Genomic DNA, 24,564 nt, shown 5'->3' with positions numbered 1-24,564 from the left:
CATAAAACCCTGTGCACACACAAAGATATGCATGTGCTCGCACATACAACCATGTGCACACACAAACACAAAGATATATATGCTCCTGCAGATACAGCCCAGTGCACACACAAACACAAAGATATGCATGCTCCTGCACACACAACCCAGGGCTCACACAAACACAAAGATATGCATGCTCTCGCACATACAACCCTGTGCACACCCAAACACAAAGATATACATGCTCCCACACATACAACCCAGTGCATACACAAACACAAAGATATGACTGTGCTCGCACATACAACCCTGTGCACACCCAAACACAAAGATATACATGTGCTCGCACATACAACCATGTGCACACCCAAACAGAAAGATATATATGCTCCTGCACATACAAGCATCTGCACACACAAACACAAAGGTATGCATGCTCCCGCACATGCAACCCTGTGCACATACAAACACAAAGATATTAATGCTTCTGCACATACAAACCTGTGCACACACAAACACAAATATATACATGCTCCCACACATACAACCCAGTGCATACACAAACACAAAGATATGGATGTGCTAGCACATACAACCATGTGCACACAAACACAAAGATATGCATGCTCCCAAACATGCTGGTATTAAGCATCTGTCAGACATGGGGAGGTGTGTAATTAATTATTACGGCTTGATATTGGAACAGGACACCTCATTTGGAGGAAACCACAGCAACTAGAGATCCTATGGTGGCCTAAGACCCACGTTCTGGGTCTTGCAAACACAACCAGTTGTCCTCTCAAACCTGGGTCGTCAACATTGGGCTACCGTTCACCAGTGGCGTAAAAGAAACTTGAAACCCCCTGCCTCCCTGCAAAGTACAGGAAGGGTCCCTTCGCGGACCCAGTTAGGAACTCTCAAGCCAGGGGCCAGCTGCCCATGCACAGAGCTGGAAGGGTTTCCCTGGAGTTCGAGGGTCCCCCTGAACTACAGGGCTGTGGGGCTAACTTTACGCCACTGATGTTCCCACCCTAAGTTGGTTCCCGTTCAGACTAATGCGAGCTATATGTCTGAATTACATATATAGACATACCATCTCACATAAATATTGTGCCCAAAATATCATCCCTATGGGTACAGACCTTGTACTACTTATTCCAATATTTCCTTAATGTATCTAGGTATGTTCTGTATTTAGATTATCTGAGCACATAATACTGTCCTTGTCTAAGACTCTTCACTCAACATCTTGCATCATAAATTATGTAAATGTAATCCACCCCAGAGTTCCGATGTGCTGTCATGATGCTATGTTCTGCCCTTCTGTCATAAGGGCTTATCCTCTCAACTGGCAAAGAACAAACATCTGGAAGCCGCTGCTGCAATATTTCCTGAGGGTGTAGAAGACATTTTGTTAGAAACTGAAGTCACTGTTTTCACCCAATGTAGATTTTATCTGGCAATGTTCTGAGATAGCCCAATCAATTCAATTTACTTGGCACGAGAATAGAAGAAAAGTCATGGCAATTTATTAAGAGTAAATGAGTCCATGAATCAGTTCTTTCTTGGCCTTCACTTACAGAAATTTCAATACATTGTATGGTAGAGGAGTATGAGACTTCAACAGACCATCAGCAAGAGGCTACACAAAGGTATATCATGGTCAGAATATCGACACCAACAATATAGAATCTACAACATTAACTACTACTATATTTTCAAGATAATTAGATAAACTTAAAACATCTACACTTCACTATATTTACTTCCCCTGACTAAACAGTGATTGCTGCTACTATGGAGACTATATCGTTAGAAATGGATTCTGGACCTCAATATTGCAACAGAAAAACCTTACATTTACACCTGCGCATTGTCTCAACTTCTCCTGGGAACACCTATGACTGTGGAAAAACCCTTCTGCAATAGTAAGGGCCTGATCTAGAGATTGAAAGACATGATACTCCATCGCAAACGTGACAGAGTACCTTTAACGACAGACCCTAGGTCCACCCGCCTCCTTTAGAGACGTGCAGACCTTAGATTTAGGAGCCACCTTTGACTCAGTCAATAAAGTTACCACTGATGGCCACAGAGATAGGGCCATCCGTAGAAGAACATTACACTGTCCACCCTGTTTAGGGAGGAAAGTAAATTGCCTGTTTTTCTTTCCATCACTGCCAGGAAAAGCCTGGTGGTGAGGGACTGAAAAAAAACAGTATGGAACCCCCACACTCTGTTAGAAAACTCCCAGGAAGTAGCGATGGTTAGTTATTTGTTTTTCAGATACAAACTCCCGCTTTGGGAACATTTTGAAAAACTTTGGTGAATGGCTGTCAATACTGACTGCAGCGGCCCACAAATGTTTTGTACATTAAAAGGTACCTCCAAGACAGAGGTTCTTTTCAATGTAGTTTGGTTTTAGCCAGTATTTGTTTAGGTTGACAAGAGCCCAGCAGCTTTCCCAACATTAACGTTTTGCACAAACTATGCAAAAATTAAAACAAGCATTGACAAAGCCAAAGACTGGCAGCTAACACCAGACCTGGTGGTTTCGCCAATGCTTGTTTCATATGCAATTACCCACGTTGTGTTAAAAGATTTGCATATGGAACAGATTTAGCAAACAAGGCGCCAGCAAAATAGACAAGACATGGCAGGACAGGTGACTTTTGGTATGTGCTCAATAACGAGGCTGCACCTCTCCCTGTGTGCCAAGAATGTATCCTTGAGTGTGAATTGACAGTCCTGTTCCACTCCACCAAGGAATTCTGGCTTCTTCATTGAGTGGAAAACAACCCTGCAATCTAAGGTGGATGGCATTTAGAGCAATATATTTACGTGTTGATAGACTGTTTCCTTGATTAGATAGTTTTTAAAGGGGCCAGCAGTATATAGAAAAAAATTGCTTTCTTTGCCCTGTCCTGTAGCTCAATCACCGACAATGCTAGAATGTTGCTTTGTTTGATGACGTCAGATAAGGTTTTGAGATGTACTGTGACACCATTCACTTGATGGCCCCTTTAAGGTCATTGTGATGTGAATGCAGGAGCTTGCCGCGCTATCACTTGCCATGAAAGGGCTGGCAGGTGAGAAGATGAGAACCAGTAGAGCTTCTGAGCTGTCCTGGCACTGACATTTGGTCCCACTGACAATGATTTCTAGTACTTTGTTTAGTCTAGCTTACATGTGCAGACTGTGTTGTATATGCATTTTACAGTTGGTTTCATCCATCTTATCCACCCCTCCTAATTTCCCCTTATTGGTTTAGCCCATCTGTTAAACGTTCCATGGTGAACGCTGTTCTGTCACTTTGACTAGGGTTATGGATGTTTGCTGTCAGCACTGTGGACACAGGAATAAATCTTGCCAAACTACACAGAGTGCTTACTTATTTCACTGGCGACCATTGTTGGGAGGAAGGCAACGCGCGACATCCCCTCTAGGAGTTACCCAAAGAAGGAGGAAGATAATAGAAGCAAAGTAAGGGAAGTGAACTACTGGAAGACTTAAGCATAACTACAGGGTGAGGAGTAACAAGCGGAACTAAGAAAGTAGTGACAACTGTAGAAAAATTCAGTCTAGGAGTAACGAGAGAGTGTAGAAACGAGCGTGTGGATAATTTGAAGTATGCAGGCCATGAGGAGGTGACTGAAGCGCGTCAGGGGTTGTCTTAAGTGACAGGCACGTCCAGTGACACTGAGCCTGTGACTGCCATCAGTAGACGGAGACAGGGACTATGTCATTGGAATAGAACTGCAGGTCAAGTCTTTGTTGTAGAGACAAAATGACGTAAATACGGCTCGTATGAATATGGTGCAGGCGGATTGCTTAGTCTAGCCCACTAGTAGCCTATCTTGCCCTCTCAGTGAGTGGTTGGCGATGTAATCCAAGTAGACATCATGTAGTTCTAAGTAAAAAATGTTATTTAATGTATAGATGGAAGACATCTTACACAACCACTCTGCTCCAATATCTTTGCTTAGTCCATCTCCCAACCGCCCATCATAGAACACCCCAAACAGAATACAGAAGAAAGAATGCACGTGATGACAACACATTCTAGTAATGCTAAAATAAGCCCCCAATGAATGCAACACACCTCCCCCTTCAGAAAACAAAAAAAAACTGATAATATAGCATAACAATAGATCTTCAAAATCTTACAAAGTGTTTCATTTTTATCGGAACATTTCTAACACGACAGCTTCTTCTAGGTTCACACACACATTTGTCAACAATTTGAGAAGTTCCATCAGCAACTCCCATTTGTTCAGTTCCAGCAGCAACTCCCATTTGTTCAACTATACTTCTCCGTTCTTCAATAGGAAGAGAAATATGCTCAGGACCATTCCCAATATTACCATCCGAGATGGACTCAGAAACACTAAAACTATCAAACAAATTCTGGAAATCTTCATCAACTACATCCTTAGAATGCTTCACAGATAACTGAGGTTTCCCAACAGTAGACCTATTTTTGTACATAGACACCCGCCTGAAATTCCAAATTTTACCATCCTTAACCTTTACAGCTTTGGTAAAAACTTCAATCAACTCAATAGGATCAGACCATCTGGACCATTTCCTATTATTGGTCCGTCCAAGTTTTATACAAACTAAATCACCAACCTGAATTCTCTGATCTGCAATTGATGCTTGAACTTATATTTATTCATTGTTTCTTGATAATTCTTGACACGTTCTCTTGCTTGAGCAAAATCCAAATCCACATCCTGTGAATCCTTCCCTTTTAACCATGAAGGTAAAGGTTTTGATCCAGGCTTCCGACCTCTCAACATTTCAAAAGGAGAGTAACCAGTTACGGCACTCGGAGAAATACGATAGGTAAGTAGAGTGGCACGCAATGCTTTCCGCCAATCGATATTACTCTTCACAGCTAGCTGAATGGATTCTTTATTAACCCTGTTAAAGCACTCAACTTGACCGTTTGCCGGTGGATTATAATTAGAAACTCTTTTATGCACTATCCCAAATGTCTTCAAAAACAATTCCATCTCCTTGCTGGTAAACTGCGTTCCATTATCGGAAACCAATTGAGAAGGCGAACCCTCACGAGAAAACACATTATCAAGGAATTCTATAACTTGCAAAGAAGTAATTCTTTCTACTACTTTAACCTCCGGCCATTTAGAAAAGTAGTCTATTAAGACCAAAGCAAAAACTTCTTTAGAAGAGGGCAAATACAAAGGACCAATAATGTCAATTCCCAACTTCTTCCAAGGTCCTTCAGCATGCTCAATAGGAGTCATAGAAGTAGACAAAGGTTTGACTGATTTATCGCTCTTAGAGCAAGGATCACATTCCCTAACCCACTTGTCCACAATACCATCAATACTGGGCCACCAATAGAACTCTCTTAAATGTCTCTTAGTACAGGACATACCCATATGTCCCTCCTGTGCAATAGTCATTAATTTCTCTCTAACACCGCTCGGAGGAACAATTATGTTTGGGCGCATTTTGCGAATCAGCGGTTCGCGAATTCGCACGAAATCACAAAAAAATCCACGAATTCACGAATTTTCCAGTGAAATCGCGGATTTTGTAGGGCCAGAAGAGTTGCCTCCAGTGACCATGTGTGTGTAACTTTGCCATTGCACCGAAGGGCGCCGGGGTCCCTTGAGGGAGCTGTCCATCATAGTGTGTAAAGGGCGGGAAGACGGTGCACACCGCTAGTGTGTGGGGGGGCAAACGGAGGGCTTCTTTGCGAGTTCACATGCCTCTTGTGTGTATAAAAGGTTAGATCAGAGCAGCAGATGAGGAGAAAGAAGCTACTGGTTACAGGAACTGCACAGGGATTGCACTCGTGAAAGTCAAGGATCCAAAGGTCTCCATCAAGCATCATAGCTAATTTTCGAATGTAGATATGGGGAGAAAGCACACCTGCCCAGCCTCGACAAAGCGCACAATTTTGTGGGGCTGATTAACTTTGGCATCGTGCCGAAGGGCGCCAGGGTCCCTCAAATGAGCTGTCCATCGTAGTGGGTAAAGGGCGGGAAGACTGTGCACACCACTAGTGTGTGGGACGAGGGCGGACTTCTTTGCGAGTTCACATGCCCCTTGTGTGTATAAAAGGTCAGGCACCGATCGAGCAGTAGATGGGGAGAAAGAAACTACTGGTTACAGGAACTGCACGGGGATTGCACTCTTGAAAGTCAAGGATGCAAAGGCCTCCATCAAGCATCATAGCTAATTTTCGACTGTAGATATGGGGAGAAAGCACACCTGCCCAGCCTCGACAAAGTGCACGATTTTTTGGGGCTGATTAAGGAGTTACTGAATTTGACCTTCAACTCGGGCACCTGCTTTATCTATATCTGTAAGTGCTTCCTGTTCACGGAGCCTCGTTGTCTACTTGTAACTATTCTCTGACCCTGCTTCGAGGGTCAGAGCAGGGTCAGAGAATAGTTGCAAGTAGGCAACTAGGCGCCGCTCAGGAAGCACTTACAGGGTAACAGCAGGTCCCCAAGTTGAAGTTAATTTCTTTGTAACCATTTTGTAAATAGTTACAAAGAAATTAGCTTCAACTTGGACACCTGCTGTAACCCTGTAAGTGCTTCCTAAGCAAAATTCGCCCCGCTCGCGAATTTGCGGATTTTGCCGTGATTTCGCGTGATTCGCGGATCGAGAAATCACGAAAAATCTGCACATTCCGCGAGCAGAACAAATTTTCCGCCCATACTTAGAAACAATCTTGTCACCTCTGGTGACAATATCTTGTGAATGCATAAGTTCCTTTTTGATCTTGAAAAACGAACTCAACTCTCCATTCAATTTCCTTTCTTCAGGCCAACCAACATGTAAAAATTCACCCACCTTACACAAAACATCATGCTCAACCATAGCTTTCTTCCAATCTTCCTCTGAAATAACTCCAGACATGCCAATTCCACCAACATCTTCTAAAGTGTATGCTACATCTACACACTCTTTCCCAGTATCATTAAAATCCACAATATGTGGTAGAGGCAACCAAGACAAATAATCAGTGTGTACATTCATCCGACCAGGAATTTACTCAACACTACATTGAAATTCCTGTAATTTAGCAACCAACCTGGCCAAACGTGCTGTTAATGTTCTTCCACCACCACCAGCTAACATATTAATCAATGGTTTGTGGTCAGTTCTTAAACAAAATTTTATTCCTCACAAAAACTGTCTGAAATTCTGTGCAGCCCAAGTACATGCCAATAATTCCCGCTCAATGGTAGAATAGCTGCATTCAGACCTCGCAATGATCTAGAAGCATAAGAAACAATATGTTCAATTCCATTCGTTTTCTGCATCAAAACTGCGCCCAAGCCTATACCACGAGTGTCAACAGCTACCACACATTCCTGCCCAAACATAAATGGTTTCAAAAATGGTGCAGAGCAAATCTCCTTCTTAAGCAATTCAAAAGCAAGCTGTTGGTTCTTACCCGAGTCAAATTATACATTTTTTGAAGCATAATTTTGGATAAATTTACTATAAGATTCAGTAAGTCCCAAAAATGAGTACAACTGTTCTTTGTTAGCTGGAGCAGGTGCCTCTGCAATGCTTTTAACATGGTTAAACTTGGGTTTAATGCCTTGACTGGATATTTCATGTCCTAAGTATTCAACTTTCTCTTGTCTAAATTTGCATTTAGAGTACTTTAGAGTTAGACTTTTGTTTTGTATACTATGAAGAACTCTCAATAAATTTTTATCATGCTCCTCAGAAACTTTTCCATACATTAATATATCGTCCTGAAAGGCTATTGTTCCTGCACAACCCTCTAAAACCTCCTTCATCAATCTTTGGAACACAGATGCTGCGCTAGCTAAACCGAAAGGCATCCTTAAAAATTGGTACATACCTTCCGGTGTTATGAATGCTGTTAGACACTTGAAATCTTCATGTAGCATAACCTGGTGATAGGCACTATCCAAATCCAATGTCGAAAATACACTAGCCCCAGATAGCGTAGTGGGTAAAGGGCGGGAAGACTGTGCACACCACTAGTGTGTGGGACGAGGGCGGACTTCTTTGCGAGTTCACATGCCTCTTGTGTGTATAAAAGGTCAGGCACCGATCAGAGCAGTAGATGGGGAGAAAGAAACTACTGGTTACAGGAACTGCACGGGGATTGCACTCGTGAAAGTCAAGGATGCAAAGGCCTCCATCAAGCATCATAGCTAATTTTCGACTGTAGATATGGGGAGAAAGCACACCTGCCCAGCCTCGACAAAGTGCACGATTTTTTGGGGCTGATTAAGGAGTTACTGAATTTGACCTTCAACTCGGGCACATGCTTTATCTATATCTGTAAGTGCTTCCTGTTCACAGAGCCTCGTTGTCTACTTGTAACTATTCTCTGACCCTCCTTCGAGGGTCAGAGCAGGGTCAGAGAATAGTTGCAAGTAGGCAACTAGGCGCCGCTCAGGAAGCACTTACAGGGTAACAGCAGGTCCCCAAGTTGAAGTTAATTTCTTTGTAACCATTTTGTAAATAGTTACAAAGAAATTAGCTTCAACTTGGACACCTGCTGTAACCCTGTAAGTGCTTCCTAAGCAAAATTCGCCCCGCTCGCGAATATGCGGATTTTGCTGTGATTTCGCGTGATTCGCGGATCGAGAAATCACGGAAAATCCGCAAATTCTGCGAGCGGAACTAATTTCCCGCCCATACTTAGAAACAATCTTGTCACCTCTGGTGACAATATCTTGTGAATGCATAGGTTCCTCTTTGATCTTGAAAAACGAACTCAACTCTCCATTCAATTTCCTTTCTTCAGGCCAACCAACATGTAAAAATTCACCCACCTTACACAAAACATCATCCTCAACCATAGCTTTCTTCCAATCTTCCTCTGAAATAACTCCAGACATGCCAATTCCACCAACATCTTCTAAAGTGTATGCTACATCTACACACTCTTTCCCAGTATCATTAAAATCCACAATATGTGGTAGAGGCAACCGAGACAAATAATCAGCGTGTACATTCATCCGACCAGGAATTTACTCAACACTACATTGAAATTCCTGTAATTTAGCAGCCAACCTGGCCAAACGTGCTGTTAATGTTCTTCCACCACCAGCAGCTAACATATTAATCAATGGTTTGTGGTCAGTTCTTAAACAAAATTTTATTCCTCACAAAAACTGTCTGAAATTCTGTGCAGCCAAAGTACATGCCAATAATTCCCGCTCAATGGTAGAATAGCTGCATTCAGCACCTCGCAATGATCTAGAAGCATAAGAAACAATATGTTCAATTCCATTAGTTTTCTGCATCAAAACTGCGCCCAAGCCTATACCACGAGTGTCAACAGCTACCACACAATCCTGCCCAAACATAAATGGTTTAAAAAATGGTGCAGAGCAAATCTCCTTCTTAAGCAATTCAAAAGCAAGCTGTTGGTTCTTACCCGAGTCAAATTATACATTTTTTGAAGCATAATTTTGGATAAATTTACTATAAGATTCAGTAAGTCCCAAAATGAGTACAACTGTTCTTTGTTAGCTGGAGCAGGTGCCTCTGCAATGCTTTTAACATGGTTAAACTTGGGTTTAATGCCTTGACTGGATATTTCATGTCCTAAGTATTCAACTTTCTCTTGTCTAAATTTGCATTTAGAGTACTTTAGAGTTAGACCTTTGTTTTGTATACTATGAAGAACTCTCAATAAATTGTTATCATGCTCCTCAGAAACTTTTCCATAAATTAATATATCGTCCTGAAAGGCTATTGTTCCTGCACAACCCTCTAAATCCTCCTTCATCAATCTTTGGAACACAGATGCTGCGCTAGCTAAACCGAAAGGCATCCTTAAAAATTGGTACATACCTTCCGGTGTTATGAATGCTGTTAGACACTTGAAATCTTCATGTAGCATAACCTGGTGATAGGCACTATCCAAATCCAATGTCGAAAATACACTAGCCCCACATAGCGTAGTGGGTAAAGGGCGGGAAGACTGTGCACACCACTAGTGTGTGGGACGAGGGCGGACTTCTTTGCGAGTTCACATGCCTCTTGTGTGTATAAAAGGTCAGGCACCGATCAGAGCAGTAGATGGGGAGAAAGAAACTACTGGTTACAGGAACTGCACGGGGATTGCACTCGTGAAAGTCAAGGGTGCAAAGGCCTCCATCAAGCATCATAGCTAATTTTCGACTGTAGATATGGGGAGAAAGCACACCTGCCCAGCCTCGACAAAGTGCACGATTTTTTGGGGCTGATTAAGGAGTTACTGAATTTGACCTTCAACTCGGGCACCTGCTTTATCTATATCTGTAAGTGCTTCCTGTTCACGGAGCCTCGTTGTCTACTTGTAACTATTCTCTGACCCTCCTTCGAGGGTCAGAGCAGGGTCAGAGAATAGTTGCAAGTAGGCAACTAGGCGCCGCTCAGGAAGCACTTACAGGGTAACAGCAGGTCCCCAAGTTGAAGTTAATTTCTTTGTAACCATTTTGTAAATAGTTACAAAGAAATTAGCTTCAACTTGGACACCTGCTGTAACCCTGTAAGTGCTTCCTAAGCAAAATTCGCCCCGCTCGCGAATTTGCCGATTTTGCCGGGATTTCGCGTGATTCGCGGATCGAGAAATCACGGAAAATCCGCAAATTCCGCGAGCGGAACTAATTTTCCGCCCATACTTAGAAGCAATCTTGTCACCTCTGGTGACAATATCTTGTGAATGCATAAGTTCCTCTTTGATCTTGAAAAACGAACTCAACTCTCCATTCAATTTCCTTTCTTCAGGCCAACCAACATGTAAAAATTCACCCACCTTACACAAAACATCATCCTCAACCATAGCTTTCTTCCAATCTTCCTCTGAAATAACTCCAGACATGCCAATTCCACCAACATCTTCTAAAGTGTATGCTACATCTACACACTCTTTCCCAGTATCATTAAAATCCACAATATGTGGTAGAGGCAACCGAGACAAATAATCAGCGTGTACATTCATCCGACCAGGAATTTACTCAACACTACATTGAAATTCTTGTAATTTAGCAGCCAACCTGGCCAAACGTGCTGTTAATGTTCTTCCACCACCAGCAGCTAACATATTAATCAATGGTTTGTGGTCAGTTCTTAAACAAAATTTTATTCCTCACAAAAACTGTCTGAAATTCTGTGCAGCCCAAGTACATGCCAATAATTCCCGCTCAATGGTAGAATAGCTGCATTCAGCACCTCTCAATGATCTAGAAGCATAAGAAACAATATGTTCAATTCCATTAGTTTTCTGCATCAAAACTGCGCCCAAGCCTATACCACGAGTGTCAACAGCTACCACACATTCCTGCCCAAACATAAATGGTTTCAAAAATGGTGCAGAGCAAATCTCCTTCTTAAGCAATTCAAAAGCAAGCTGTTGGTTCTTACCCGAGTCAAATTATACATTTTTTGAAGCATAATTTTGGACAAATTTACTATAAGATTCAGTAAGTCCCAAAAATGAGTACAACTGTTCTTTGTTAGCTGGAGCAGGTGCCTCTGCAATGCTTTTAACATGGTTAAACTTGGGTTTAATGCCTTGACTGGATATTTCTTGTCCTAAGTATTCAACTTTCTCTTGTCTAAATTTGCATTTAGAGTACTTTAGAGTTAGACCTTTGTTTTGTATACTATGAAGAACTCTCAATAAATTGTTATCATGCTCCTCAGAAACTTTTCCATAAATTAATATATCGTCCTGAAAGACTATTGTTCCTGCACAACCCTCTAAACTGGGGTAGCCTGGCCTAGGGCAAGACGGATATTTCAGAGGCACAGTGTAAAGGTTGCAGACCACCCAACAGTAAAACCACGCAATAGCACTCAAAAAGAAAACACTACACCAAAAATGTGGAAAAATAAGTACTGCTTTATAAAAATAATATTCTCTTTGTTCTCAAAATATATAGCTTATAACATTTCAGGTTACTTTGGTTTCAGCAGTTATATCATTTACATTACTAGCAAAATATCAATTATATTCTGAAGGACATTACATTTAGTTGCCTTCCAATCAGTAGATCCCCTTCCCGAGATGTCAACCAATTTCAATAACACAGTACTTTTATATTATCAGCACATTACATTCAGATGACTTGCAATCAATGTCACTACCTTCAGAGAGGCTAACTTATTCTCAGCATGTATTATTAACAAAACTTTTAATCAGAACCCAGCATTAACCAGATTTGACTTCAGTGAGGAAGTCCAGTTTAACCAGTAATCTCTATGAGGAGTTAATTCCTTCACTTTATCAGCAGGTTCCTTTGTACTACTCCCCAACCTATGTGAAGCAGGATTGAAAACGACCAGTGCCTTATTTGCCTTACTGTAGGCGCTAGCGCTGCTTCCCCCTGCAATTTCACCTCCTTACTTGAGTTTATTTGGTTGCTGGGTCCTTCCTTCGCCAGTCGCTTGGTGGAATTCACCACCGATATGGCCTGGGAAAACGAGGGTGGAAAAGGCTCTCTCGCCTCACAGCGCTTCCCCCCCCTCCTCACTCAGGCCAGCGCCTCTTGCCTAGCGCTAGAGTGGAGGGAAGAAACGATGGCAGTAAGCCCCCTCCGTTCCCCTTCTCTGCTCGGCCAGCTTCTCCTTGTGGCGCGCGAGCAGAGGGGAGAGGCGGGACACACACTCCGGCTGCAGCGGCAGCCGACGCTCTTCCTTCGTGTTGACCGGCGAGGGCTGCTACTCCCGCTGACATGCGCGGGGACGCCCGTGTAGGATCCGCCTCTCACGACGGCTGTTCCCTGAGGAGACGCTTCTCTCTCGGGCCTGCCCACTTCGGTGCCCCTCCTTCCTGGGACGTCAGCTTCAGCCGGGGTATGCGCGAAGGCGCTTCCACTTCCTCCTCCACCGGGTCGCTGCAGGCAACGCGTTTATAACGCGGAAGGCGCCCCCGGGGTCCCGAATACGAGGGAAAGCCTCGCCAGGCTTCACCGGCTCAGTGGATCCCGGGGGGTGCTATTATCATGCGCGAACGGTGCCCCAGGGGTCCCGGCCAAGGCGGCGCTGTCTCAGTAAGTCTGGCACCCTTCACCACCAAAGCGCCTCAGTCACAATCCGGCGCCGATCCCTCCTGGCCACTGCTCCACAGCAGGTGAGAGGGGGCGCCCTATGGGATGATTAAATGAGGGGACAGGCGCTGAATCTAGGGCAGACTGATATTGGGGGCCAAATTAAAGGATGAGAGCCACAAGGTCTAACCCTACACTGTTTGAGGAAATCACAGCAGAATTCCCTTCACTGGGCAGAGGACTGCACTCCGCAGCGCTGCAGTCTCCTTCTCCTAAAGACTTCCCCTATATGAGTTAGACAAGGGGCAAGCTAGGCGCCCAGGGTCTCCAGTAACCCTTAACAGCGGGGTCAGGACAAGTAACCCAAAAGGGGATAATGAGGTGATTCAGTAAGGCAGCTTCCCTATCCAGGAGGTCAACCCTAAGTCTAGCCTCTTCCCACCCTTAGCTACAGCCTGTCCTCCAGCTGACTCTCTCAGGTAGACAAAATGGCTGCCTCGCATTCCGCCTTATATAGGCTGCCCTTCAGTGGTCCAGAATGAACCAGAAGGTTCTAGAACGCCCTATGCTAGGCTATGGCCAAGTTCTGATTGTGACAGTTAGGGCAGTTGGTGGCCACCATTTTGTGTGGCTCCAACTTTCCTGTCAGAACAGGCCTCTGGGCCTGAGGTAAAAGATTATGAGGGGGAGAAAGAACACCTATCCCCCTGGCCAACACCTACAAAAAGTCAGTAGACAAAAAAAATTATCAAGGGTATGAGGGGCAAAAAGGGGACAAAATAAATAATAATGAGGAGGGACTACGTCAAAAAGCCAGACAGGTCTAACACGCGTCCCCCCCAGCTGAAATTGGGGAGAACTACCCAGCCCCTTGGGAGTCCTCATCACTAAGGCGGAAATACCTGGAGAGACCGTCTGCATTGGCGTGGTCCACTCCAGGCCAATGTTCCACCCGGAAGTCCATTCCCTGTAGGGAGATGGACCAACTCAACAGCTTGGGATTTTCCCCCTTCATTTGCATTAGCCAACGAAGGGGTCGGTGGTCAGTCTGAACCAGGAAGTGCGAGCCAAAGAGGTATGGCCGCAGCTTCTTCAGAGCCCACACCACCGAAAAAGCTTCCCTCTCAATGGCACTCCACTTCTGTTCCCGGGGAAGCAGTCTCCTGGATAAGAAGACTACAGGCTGATCCAGGCCCTCTTCATTTAGTTGCGATAACACTGCCCCAATGCCATGTTCTGACGCATCTGTTTGGACAATGAACTCCTTGGAGAAGTCTGGGGCCTTCAGGACCGGTGCCGCACACATCGCCTGCTTCAATTTCTCGAAAGCTTGCTGACAAGCTCCCGTCCAAACTACTCGTCGAGGTTGTTTCTTGGAGGTGAGCTCTGTGAGGGGCGCTACAATAGTGCCGTACCCCTTCACAAAGCGACGGTAGTAACCTGTGAGGCCCAGGAAAGCTCGGACCTCAGTCTGTGTCTTGGGGGGTTCCCAGGCCATGATTGCCTCAATCTTCGCCTGCAGGGGCTGCACAGTCCCCCTACCCACCAAGTGTCCAAGGTACAAAACCGACCCCTGCCCAATCTGGCATTTGCTGGCCTTGATTGTCAATCCAGCTTGTCTCAGGGCCTGGAGAACTGCTTGCAAATGCTGCAGATGGTCCTCCCAACTGCTACTGAAGACAGCAATGTCATCCAAGTAAGCAGCAGAGAAACTCTCCATTCCAGAGAGGACCTGGTTCACCAGCCGCTGAAATGTGGCAGGGGCGTTCTTGAGCCCAAAGGGCATCACACAGAACTGGTAGTGTCCCTCAGGTGTGGAGAAGGCTGACCTTTCCCTTGCTCCATCTGTCAAGGAGTTCTGCCAGTACCCTGAAGTGAGGTCAAAGGTACTCAGATATTGGGCAGCTCCTAGCCGGTCAATCAATTCATCTGCCCTAGGGATCGGATGAGCATCAGTCCTTGTCACTGAATTCAGTCCTCGGTAACCCACACAGAACCTCAGTTCAGGTGTGGTGCCTGGTGGTGCGGCTTTTGGCACGAGCACCACCGGACTGGACCAAGGGCTGTTGGAAGGTTCAATAACTCCCAGCTCTAGCATCTTGGCAACCTCTCCATGGATGCTAGCCTTCACCTTGTCAGACAGCCGGTAGGTCTTTGACTTCACTGGTGTGCTGTCTCCTGTGTCCACGTCATGGGTACACAGGTGAGTCCTTCCCGGGACAAGGGAGAACAACGAAGAGTACTGCTCCAGGATCTGGCGGCAGTCCTCCCGCTGCTCAGGAGTTAGAGTAGGAGAGAGAATCACTCCCTCCACTGACCCATCCTTCTCTTGAGACGAAAAGAGATCTGGGAGAGGTTTGCTTTCCGCTTCCTCTTCCCCGTCAGTCACCATCATCAACATGGCTTCGGGCCTCTCATGGTGGGGCTTGAGACGGTTGGCATGCAGCACCCGTAGGGGCTGTCGAGGGGTCTTAAGATCCACCAGGTATGTGGCCTTACCCTTCTTCTCCAACACCTCAAAGGGGCCTGTCCAGCGATCCTGGAGGGCGCTAAGCTCTCCAGGCTCCATCACCCACACTTTCTGTCCAGGCTCCAATTCCACCTGGTAAGCATTGTGGTCATACCACTCCTTCATGACTGCCTGACTGGCCTCCAGGTTGTCAGAAGCTTGCTTCCACAACTTCGCCATTTGGCTCCTGAAGGCCAGCATGTAGCTCACCACATCCTGGGGGGGTTTTCTGGGAGACTTCTCCCAACCATCCTTCACCAGGCTGAGAGGACCGCGTACAGGGTGCCCATACAGAAGTTCAAAGGGGCTGAAGCCCACTCCCTTCTGGGGCACTTCCCTGTAGGAAAAGAATAAACAGGGTAGGAGGACGTCCCATTTCCTCCGCAGGCTTTCGGGCAGACTTCTGATCATGCCCTTCAAGGTTTTATTAAACCTCTCAACCAGTCCATTCGACTGGGGGTGATAAGGAGTGGTGAACCGGTAGGTCACTCCACACTCCTTCCACATTGCCCGCATGTAAGCTGACATGAAGTTGGTCCCCCTGTCAGACACAACTTCCTTGGGAAATTCCACTCGGATAAAGATTCCCATTAGGGCTCTTGCCACTACAGGTGCAGTGACTGTCCTCAGAGGTATTGCCTCTGGGTACCGTGTGGCATGATCCACCAGAACCAGGATAAACCTGTGACCAGCTGTTGTTGGTGGATCCAAAGGCCCTACAATGTCGATGCCCACTCTCTCAAAGGGTGTGCTAACGACTGGAAGTGGTTCCAGGGGAGCCTTTAGCTTCACCCCTGTTTTCCCACTGGCCTGGCAGGTTACACATGTCCAACAGTAAGTGTTGGACGCCACTTTCATCTGAGGCCAGTAAAAGTGGAGGATAAGCCGTGCAAAGGTCTTGTCCTGGCCTAAGTGTCCTGCCAGGGGTATGGCATGAGCCAATTCCAAAAGAAAGGCTCGGTACTGTTGCGGGACCACCAAGGCCCTTGATGAACCAGGCAAGGGTACCTTGGGTTCACTGTAGAGGAGTCCATCCTCCCAGTAAATATGGTAGTGTCCCGTAACATCACCTGCTGCTTGGGCTTCAGCCTGTCGCCTCAGTCCCTCAAGGGTGGGGCACTCCCTCTGCCCCTTACAGAATTCCTCTCTGGTAGGACCTCCCTCCACATGCCACTCCGCAGGGATGGGTAAATCCTCCAGAGAGTCTACTTCCCCCTCCATGGACTCCTGGTCCACCACCGCAGGTGGCCGATCTGTCACATGGGGTGTGGAAGCCGGAGCAGGCTTTCTCTGTCTCCGGGTCTGTCCCTTCTTAGCAGCGGGTTGGGCCATTGTTCCAGGCTCCAACCCAGGCGAACTCCCTCTCCGGGCAGTCGCAGACCGTGTGCTTGCACAGGCTCAGTCAGGTGTACCCAGCATCGCAGAATGCGTCCGGTATTCCACCTCTCTCCAAGTGTTGTGTTCCATGTCATTCCCCAACAGACAATCGACTGGCACGGCAGGGCTTACGGCAACTCGAAGTGAACCTGCAACCCCCTCCCACTCAAAGGGAACCTCAGCCACTGGATAGTGGCCCATTCTGCCGTCAGCCATCGCGGCGGGGTGGAGTACATTAGGAACAACCTGCTCTGGAGACACCAGCTGACTTCTCACCATAGTCATACTGGCTCCTGTGTCTCTCAGAGCCTCCCCTCTCTGGCCATTGATGGTAACCCATTGCCCATACTTTGCAGTATTTGGGGGCACCTGGATCTTTGGAACCATCTCCCGCTCTTCCAGGGACACTAAGGTGACACCCGCCCACTCACCCCCCTTATCTAAGGGCAACTCCTCCCCGAGCGCTACACTAGCTACTCCCGGTGACTTTCCTCCGGTGGGAGGGGGTGGTCTCTTTGGGCATCAGACATCCCCCTTATAATGTCCAACACCACCACATTCAAAACAGTGGAGAACCCTTGGCTGCTGGCTTTGGCCAGGATTAGGGTTTCTGGGCGGGTTTGCCCTAGGGGTGAAACCTGCTCCCTTCCCTTGGAAGTTATTTTGGGGACCTTTAGAGAACTCTTTCTTTTTCTCTCCCCCCTCCTTCTTCTGGGGGGCGCCCTGTCCTGCTTTTTGAGAATCCCCTCCAGTCCCCTTGGAGGACACCCGGGTACTTGGCCAGATGTCCGCCTCCTCTGCAAGCTTCCGGGGATTGGTCAGCTTGCTGTCCACCAGGTGTTGGCGCAGCTCGGGAAAACATTTCTCGAGGAGGTGTTCTCTCAAAAATAGATCGTACAGCCCCTCATAATCTTTCACCTCACTGCCCTTGACCCAACCCTCTAAGGCCTTTCTGGCGTAGTCAAGGAAGTCCACCCAGTTCTGGGTGCTTAATTTGTGGCTCCCCCTGAACTTCTGTCGGTACCTTTCTGGGGTAAGCCCGAACTTCCTTAACAACGCCAGCTTCATGGTGGGGTAGTTAGTTTGTTCCTCTGGTTCCAGGGCCAGCAAGGTGTTCCGTCCAGCAGGAGGCATGTACTTGTACAAACTACCCCCCCAGTGCTTCTCCTGCACCCCATGAACCCTCAGAGAAACCTCATAAGCAGCCAGCCACTTAGCTATATCGTTCCCCTGACTGAAGCTCGCTATCAGGTCTTTTGGTAAATAGGGTTTGGTCTCCCTGGCTGTCTCCTTTGGTTCGCTGCCACCATTCCTTTCAGGAGAGGACCCCCGTCGTAGGCTTTGGAGCTCCAGTTCCTTCAGTCTGAACTCGTGGGCCATCCTCCTCTCCTCTTTCTCCTGCTCCAACTTAGCCAACTCCCATCTCAACTGTCTTTTCTCCCTCCTATCCGTAAGCTCGGCTTCAGTTAAGCTTCCCCCAGAGGCGCTACTGCCCCTTCTGGAGTAGGACACTGGTCCTGGGAGTAAGTTTTCCCCTTCAGTGTGGAATAACTCATCTATCCCCCCCACCGTGTCCTGGTCTACCCCCTCTTCCTCCTCCTTCTTTTCTTGGTGTGCCTCCACCCAAGCCCTGAGACTGGTCTGGAGCTCCCCCTTCCTGGCACCATGTTTGAAAAATACCCCCATTTGCTGGCAGAACATTTTCAACTGTGACACAGAATAGACCTCTAGGTTTTCCACAGCGAACTCCATCTTGAGTCAGGCAAACCTAGATAACACACCAGAAATTGCAGAGTTGCAAGGGCAACCTAAAGCCACCTCCACCCACCACCAGGATCAAATTTGGAAAAATCAAAAAGACAAATTAGGAGGGCCGCAAGGAGAAAACTCCTGGTGTAGGTTTAGTGTATTACGTTGAATTACTATTGAGTAGCTGCAACCAAGTCAGGATCCCACCGCTGCCACCAACCTGTTAGAACTGGGGTAGCCTGGCCTAGGGCAAGACGGATATTTCAGAGGCACAGTGTAAAGGTTGCAGACCACCCAACAGTAAAACCACGCAATAGCACTCAAAAAGAAAACGCTACACCAAAAATGTGGAAAAATAAGTACTGCTTTATAAAAATAATATTCTCTTTGTTCTCAAAATATATAGCTTATAACATTTCAGGTTACTTTGGTTTCAGCAGTTATATCATTTACATTACTAGCAAAATATCAATTATATTCTGAAGGACATTACATTTAGTTGCCTTCCAATCAGTAGATCCCCTTCCCGAGATGTCAACCAATTTCAATAACACAGTACTTTTATATTATCAGCACATTACATTCAGATGACTTGCAATCAATGTCACTGCCTTCAGAGAGGCTAACTTATTCTCAGCATGTATTATTAACAAAACTTTTAATCAGAACCCAGCATTAACCAGATTTGACTTCAGTGAGGAAGTCCAGTTTAACCAGTAATCTCTATGAGGAGTTAATTCCTTCACTTTATCAGCAGGTTCCTTTGTACTACTCCCCAACCTATGTGAAGCAGGATTGAAAACGACCAGTGCCTTATTTGCCTTACTGTAGGCGCTAGCGCTGCTTCCCCCTGCAATTTCACCTCCTTACTTGAGTTTATTTGGTTGCTGGGTCCTTCCTTCGCCAGTCGCTTGGTGGAATTCACCACCGATATGGCCAGGGAAAACGAGGGTGGAAAAGGCTCTCTCGCCTCACAGCGCTTCCCCCCCCTCTTCACTCAGGCCAGTGCCTCTTGCCTAGCGCTAGAGTGGAGGGAAGAAACGATGGCAGTAAGCCCCCTCCGTTCCCCTTCTCTGCTCGGCCAGCTTCTCCTTGTGGCGCGCGAGCAGAGGGGAGAGGCGGGACACACACTCCGGCTGCAGCGGCAGCCGACGCTCTTCCTTCGTGTTGACCGGCGAGGGCTGCTACTCCCGCTGACATGCGCGGGGACGCCCGTGTAGGATCCGCCTCTCACGACGGCTGTTCCCTGAGGAGACGCTTCTCTCTCGGGCCTGCCCCCTTCGGTGCCCCTCCTTCCTGGGACGTCAGCTTCAGCCGGGGTATGCGCGAAGGCGCTTCCACTTCCTCCTCCACCGGGTCGCTGCAGGCAAAGCGTCTATAACGCGGAAGGCGCCCCCGGGGTCCCGAATACGAGGGAAAGCCTCGCCAGGCTTCACCGGCTCAGTGGATCCCGGGGGGTGCTATTATCATGCGCGAACGGTGCCCCAGGGGTCCCGGCCAAGGTGGCGCTGTCTCAGTAAGTCTGGCACCCTTCACCACCAAAGCGCCTCAGTCACAATCCGGCGCCGATCTCTCCTGGCCACTGCTCCACAGCAGGTGAGAGGGGGCGCCCTATGGGATGATTAAATGAGGGGACAGGCGCTGAATCTAGGGCAGACTGATATTGGGGCCAAATTAAAGGATGAGAGCCACAAGGTCTAACCCTACACTGTTTGAGGAAATCACAGCAGAATTCCCTTCACTGGGCAGAGGACTGCACTCCGCAGCGCTGCAGTCTCCTTCTCCTAAAGACTTCCCCTATATGAGTTAGACAAGGGGCAAGCTAGGCACCCAGGGTCTCCAGTAACCCTTAACAGCGGGGTCAGGACAAGTAACCCAAAAGGGGATAATGAGGTGATTCAGTAAGGCAGCTTCCCTATCCAGGAGGTCAACCCTAAGTCTAGCCTCTTCCCACCCTTAGCTACAGCCTGTCCTCCAGCTGACTCTCTCAGGTAGACAAAATGGCTGCCTCGCATTCCGCCTTATATAGGCTGCCCTTCAGTGGTCCAGAATGGACCAGAAGGTTCTAGAACACCCTATGCTAGGCTATGGCCAAGTTCTGATTGTGACAGTTAGGGCAGTTGGTGGCCACCATTTTGTGTGGCTCCAACTTTCCTGTCAGAACAGGCCTCTGGGCCTGAGGTAAAAGATTATGAGGGGGAGAAAGAACACCTATCCCCCTGGCCAACACCTACAAAAAGTCAGTAGACAAAAAAAATTATCAAGGGTATGAGGGGCAAAAAGGGGACAAAATAAATAATAATGAGGAGGGACTACGTCAAAAAGCCAGACAGGTCTAACACTATTGTTCCTGCACAACCCTCTAAAACCTCCTTCATCAATCTTTGGAACACAGATGCTGCGCTAGCTAAACCGAAAGGCATCCTTAAAAATTGGTACATACCTTCCGGTGTTATGAATGCTGTTAGACACTTGAAATCTTCATGTAGCATAACCTGGTGATAGGCACTATCCAAATCCAATGTCGAAAATACACTAGGCCCAGATAGCGTAGAAATCAACTCGTGTTTAATAGGTAAAGGATGTCTGTCGGTCCAAATCTCCTTATTCAGGCTGCGAAGATCAACGCACAAGCGAAGATCCCCGTTACCTTTAAGAGAAAGAACAACCGGAGAAACCCACGGTGAAGATTCAATGGGTTCAATTACCTTACTTATCACTAATTCTGACAACATTTCTTTCAATTTGCTATGGTAAGCTAATGGTACATTATGTACTCTATGTCTTACCGGAATAGCATCACTCTTGAGAATAATTCTATGTCTGAAATCTACATATTCAGCAAGTTTCTCATCAAAAACATTTGGATACATACTCTTAATGTAACAAACTGTTCATCACAACCAGACACAATATAGACAGACGGTGAAGCATTAGGATCGAGCTTCATCCCTATTTCCTTCTGATGAGGCCATCCCAAGATTGACACACCCCTAGTTGCTACATACACTTTGCCTCTAGTTCTTCTTCCTTCGAAATTCAAATCCACCCAAAAGAAACCTTCCAACTCGATTTTGTGTCCAGAGTAACCACCCGGTCTAATATCAGGAGGCAGCAATTCCTTGTTACCTGCCAATTTCATGAAAACATCTTTGCCAATAATAGTGTACCAGGCACAGGAGTCAACCATCATTTGAATTTCTTCCCCATTAACGGATATAGTGCAGGAAGGAAAACTTTCTTTATCATCACAGCCAACACAGGAAATGCAGTTGAATTCACTAAATTGTTCCAATGCCCCCTCTTCACCAGATGTAACATAATTCACATTTTGAGTAGATCTACACATTTTCCCAAATTGGCCTGTTCTTTTACATTTTATGCATATTTTGTTCAATGCTGGACAATTTTTAAAATTTCCAACATGATCAAAACTTCCGCATCTGTAACAAATTATAAAATTACGTCTAACACTGAATCTATTCTCAGTAGAGGTAAACTCTTTATCCCCCTCTTATTCTCTTTCGTCTCAAACTCCTTCTTGTTAGGAGCCACAGCTTTCTTTGCATAGGACTGAATCTTAACAAGGGACACTTCAGATGCAGAGTCTTGAACATTTACAGAAATGCTATGAGACTGACCCCTAATCTCATTAACAAATTTTTCAGATTGTTCAATGCCTTTGGCTATATTCACAACAGCACTCAAAGAAGACACTTTACCCAACTATAACCTCTCCTGTATCTTCTTGCTTTTCGTTTTCATTGTAATTTGATCTCTTAACACTTGCTCATAGTTGATGGTATCAAAAGCACAAGAACCAGATAAAGCACGTAGTGCTGAAACATAGTTTTCAATAGATTTGTCTTCTTTTTGAGCTTGTGAGTAAAACTTGAATCTTTCCATTACAGTATTTATTTTCTTGCCAAATCTTATAGTCAATTGCTTTACAGCAATTTTGAATACATTAGTCTCCTCGGATCCTTCAATTGGGGGTAAGTTAGTAAATTCCTTTATTCCCTGTCCTCTTAAACAATGTCTCAAAAGATCAAGTTTATTTTTTTGCGGAACAACCATCTTCCTCCAAAACTTCCACATATGCCAAAAACATTGGGTACCATAATTCCCATTCAATTTTTGGTTCTCCAGCGACAGGTAAGAAATGTGGAGGTGCCAATATTTAGGATATCTTAATCCCAACTATATAAATGAAAATAAATGAAAGTTAAATAAGCAACATTACAATGTATAAATGTCTTTAAATAGAATAGTTATTGCTAACAACAAGTGTGCCAATCAGTGCTGTCCGCACAAGAAGTATAATTTTATATTGCAGAAGAAATCCAAAGTGTGCGAATCACTGAATTCGCAAATATAGATAATCAATTTCAAAGTGTGCGTATCACTGAATCCGCAGGTATAGATAATAAAAACCAAAGTGTGCGAATCACTGAATTCGCAATTCAAATAGCCAATTTCAAAAGTATGCGAATCACTGAAACGCACAAACTGCACAATGATGTTCAATGAATGCAAAAAATTATTCCAATATGGCCGCTGTGCGTGCGAAATGACGTAGATTTCCCAGGAGGCTCAGCGAGATCCAGAATGCTTTGCGGCGAAAGCTTCCGATGAGCCTACGCAATATGAACAATATGGAAAGAATCCAGCGCTCGGAACCTCGCTCGAGACCCGAGCACAGGGGGATTCAACGCACGAGCTTGAGTAGGCAGTTGGCAAAAATAATTGGTATGTTATTTTTTAAATAATGTCTAAATAATAGCAATAAAAATGTGAGATAAACGAAGAATCATCAATTCACGTCAAACAGGAAAAGCTAGACATCGAAATGAATCTGTTCGATCAGCAATTCATACACTTCCTGCTAGATGCATCAACGTTCGATTTTGCGAGTCCTTAATTGCGAAGTTTAAGGATTCGCATTTAGGGACTCGCAAAATCAGATGCATGTAGGATTTGCTAAAATATTAGCAATTCCTAAATATTCCCTATCTGCGACTCGCAGGGTGCGATTCGCAAATAAGGAATGACATCTCATTGATTCCTATGGGCCAAGAGGCCCGTAAGAATGAATGGGGGGGTATTCTCAATTTGCGATTAGCAATTAGCTATTCGCAATTTGAGAATGCAATCTCAAGGGTGGCGGGTGTCCAAAGAACACCCTGTGGCACCCCTTAAATTGACCTGGACACTGGTATTGCGCACACACATGTCCCAAGGACATGTGTGTGTGTAACACACAACTTTGAAAGATGCACTTCAGTGCATTTTTCACAGTTTTCGCTATTTACCATGAAGTTTGATTTCACAGTAAATAGCGACCCCTATCAGCGAATTCGCTAGCTATTTTACATTCATGCATTGCATTTATGGAATCTTAATCTGAGATTCCTTAAATGCAATCGCAAATAGCGATTTATGCATTTGGGATGATGCATCACAAATGCATAAATACCGGTCGCAGAGGGGCAGATTCTGAGAATCTGCCCCTTTGCGAACGGTATTTCGCTTGATGCATCGTGCTGTTCAAGTTAAATCACTGGAAACAATACAGTTTCCGAATTAGAAATCAGAAAATCTTCCTTCCTGTCAGCCGCTGGTGCGGTCACAAGCACAATAAATTACTCAGCTGCTGGTGCTTTCTTGCACAGTAATAAGTAAAAAAATAACGATAAATTGAAGTCAAAGTGAACGCTGTCCTCCATCCCACTCGTCGTCAAGATTATAATGTAATCCTAGTAGACATCATGTAGTTCTCCGTAAAAATGTTTATTTTAGGTATAGATGGAAGACAGCTTACACAACCACTCTGCTCCAATATCTTTCCTTAGTCCATCTCCCAACCGCCCATCAAAGAACACCCCAAACAGAGTACAGAAGAAAGAATGCACGTGATGACAACAC

This window comes from Lissotriton vulgaris, chromosome 3_1 (assembly GCF_964263255.1).
Source record: "Lissotriton vulgaris chromosome 3_1, aLisVul1.2, whole genome shotgun sequence".
Taxonomy (NCBI): Eukaryota; Metazoa; Chordata; class Amphibia; order Caudata; family Salamandridae; genus Lissotriton; species Lissotriton vulgaris.
This window is presented reverse-complemented; position numbering follows the sequence as displayed.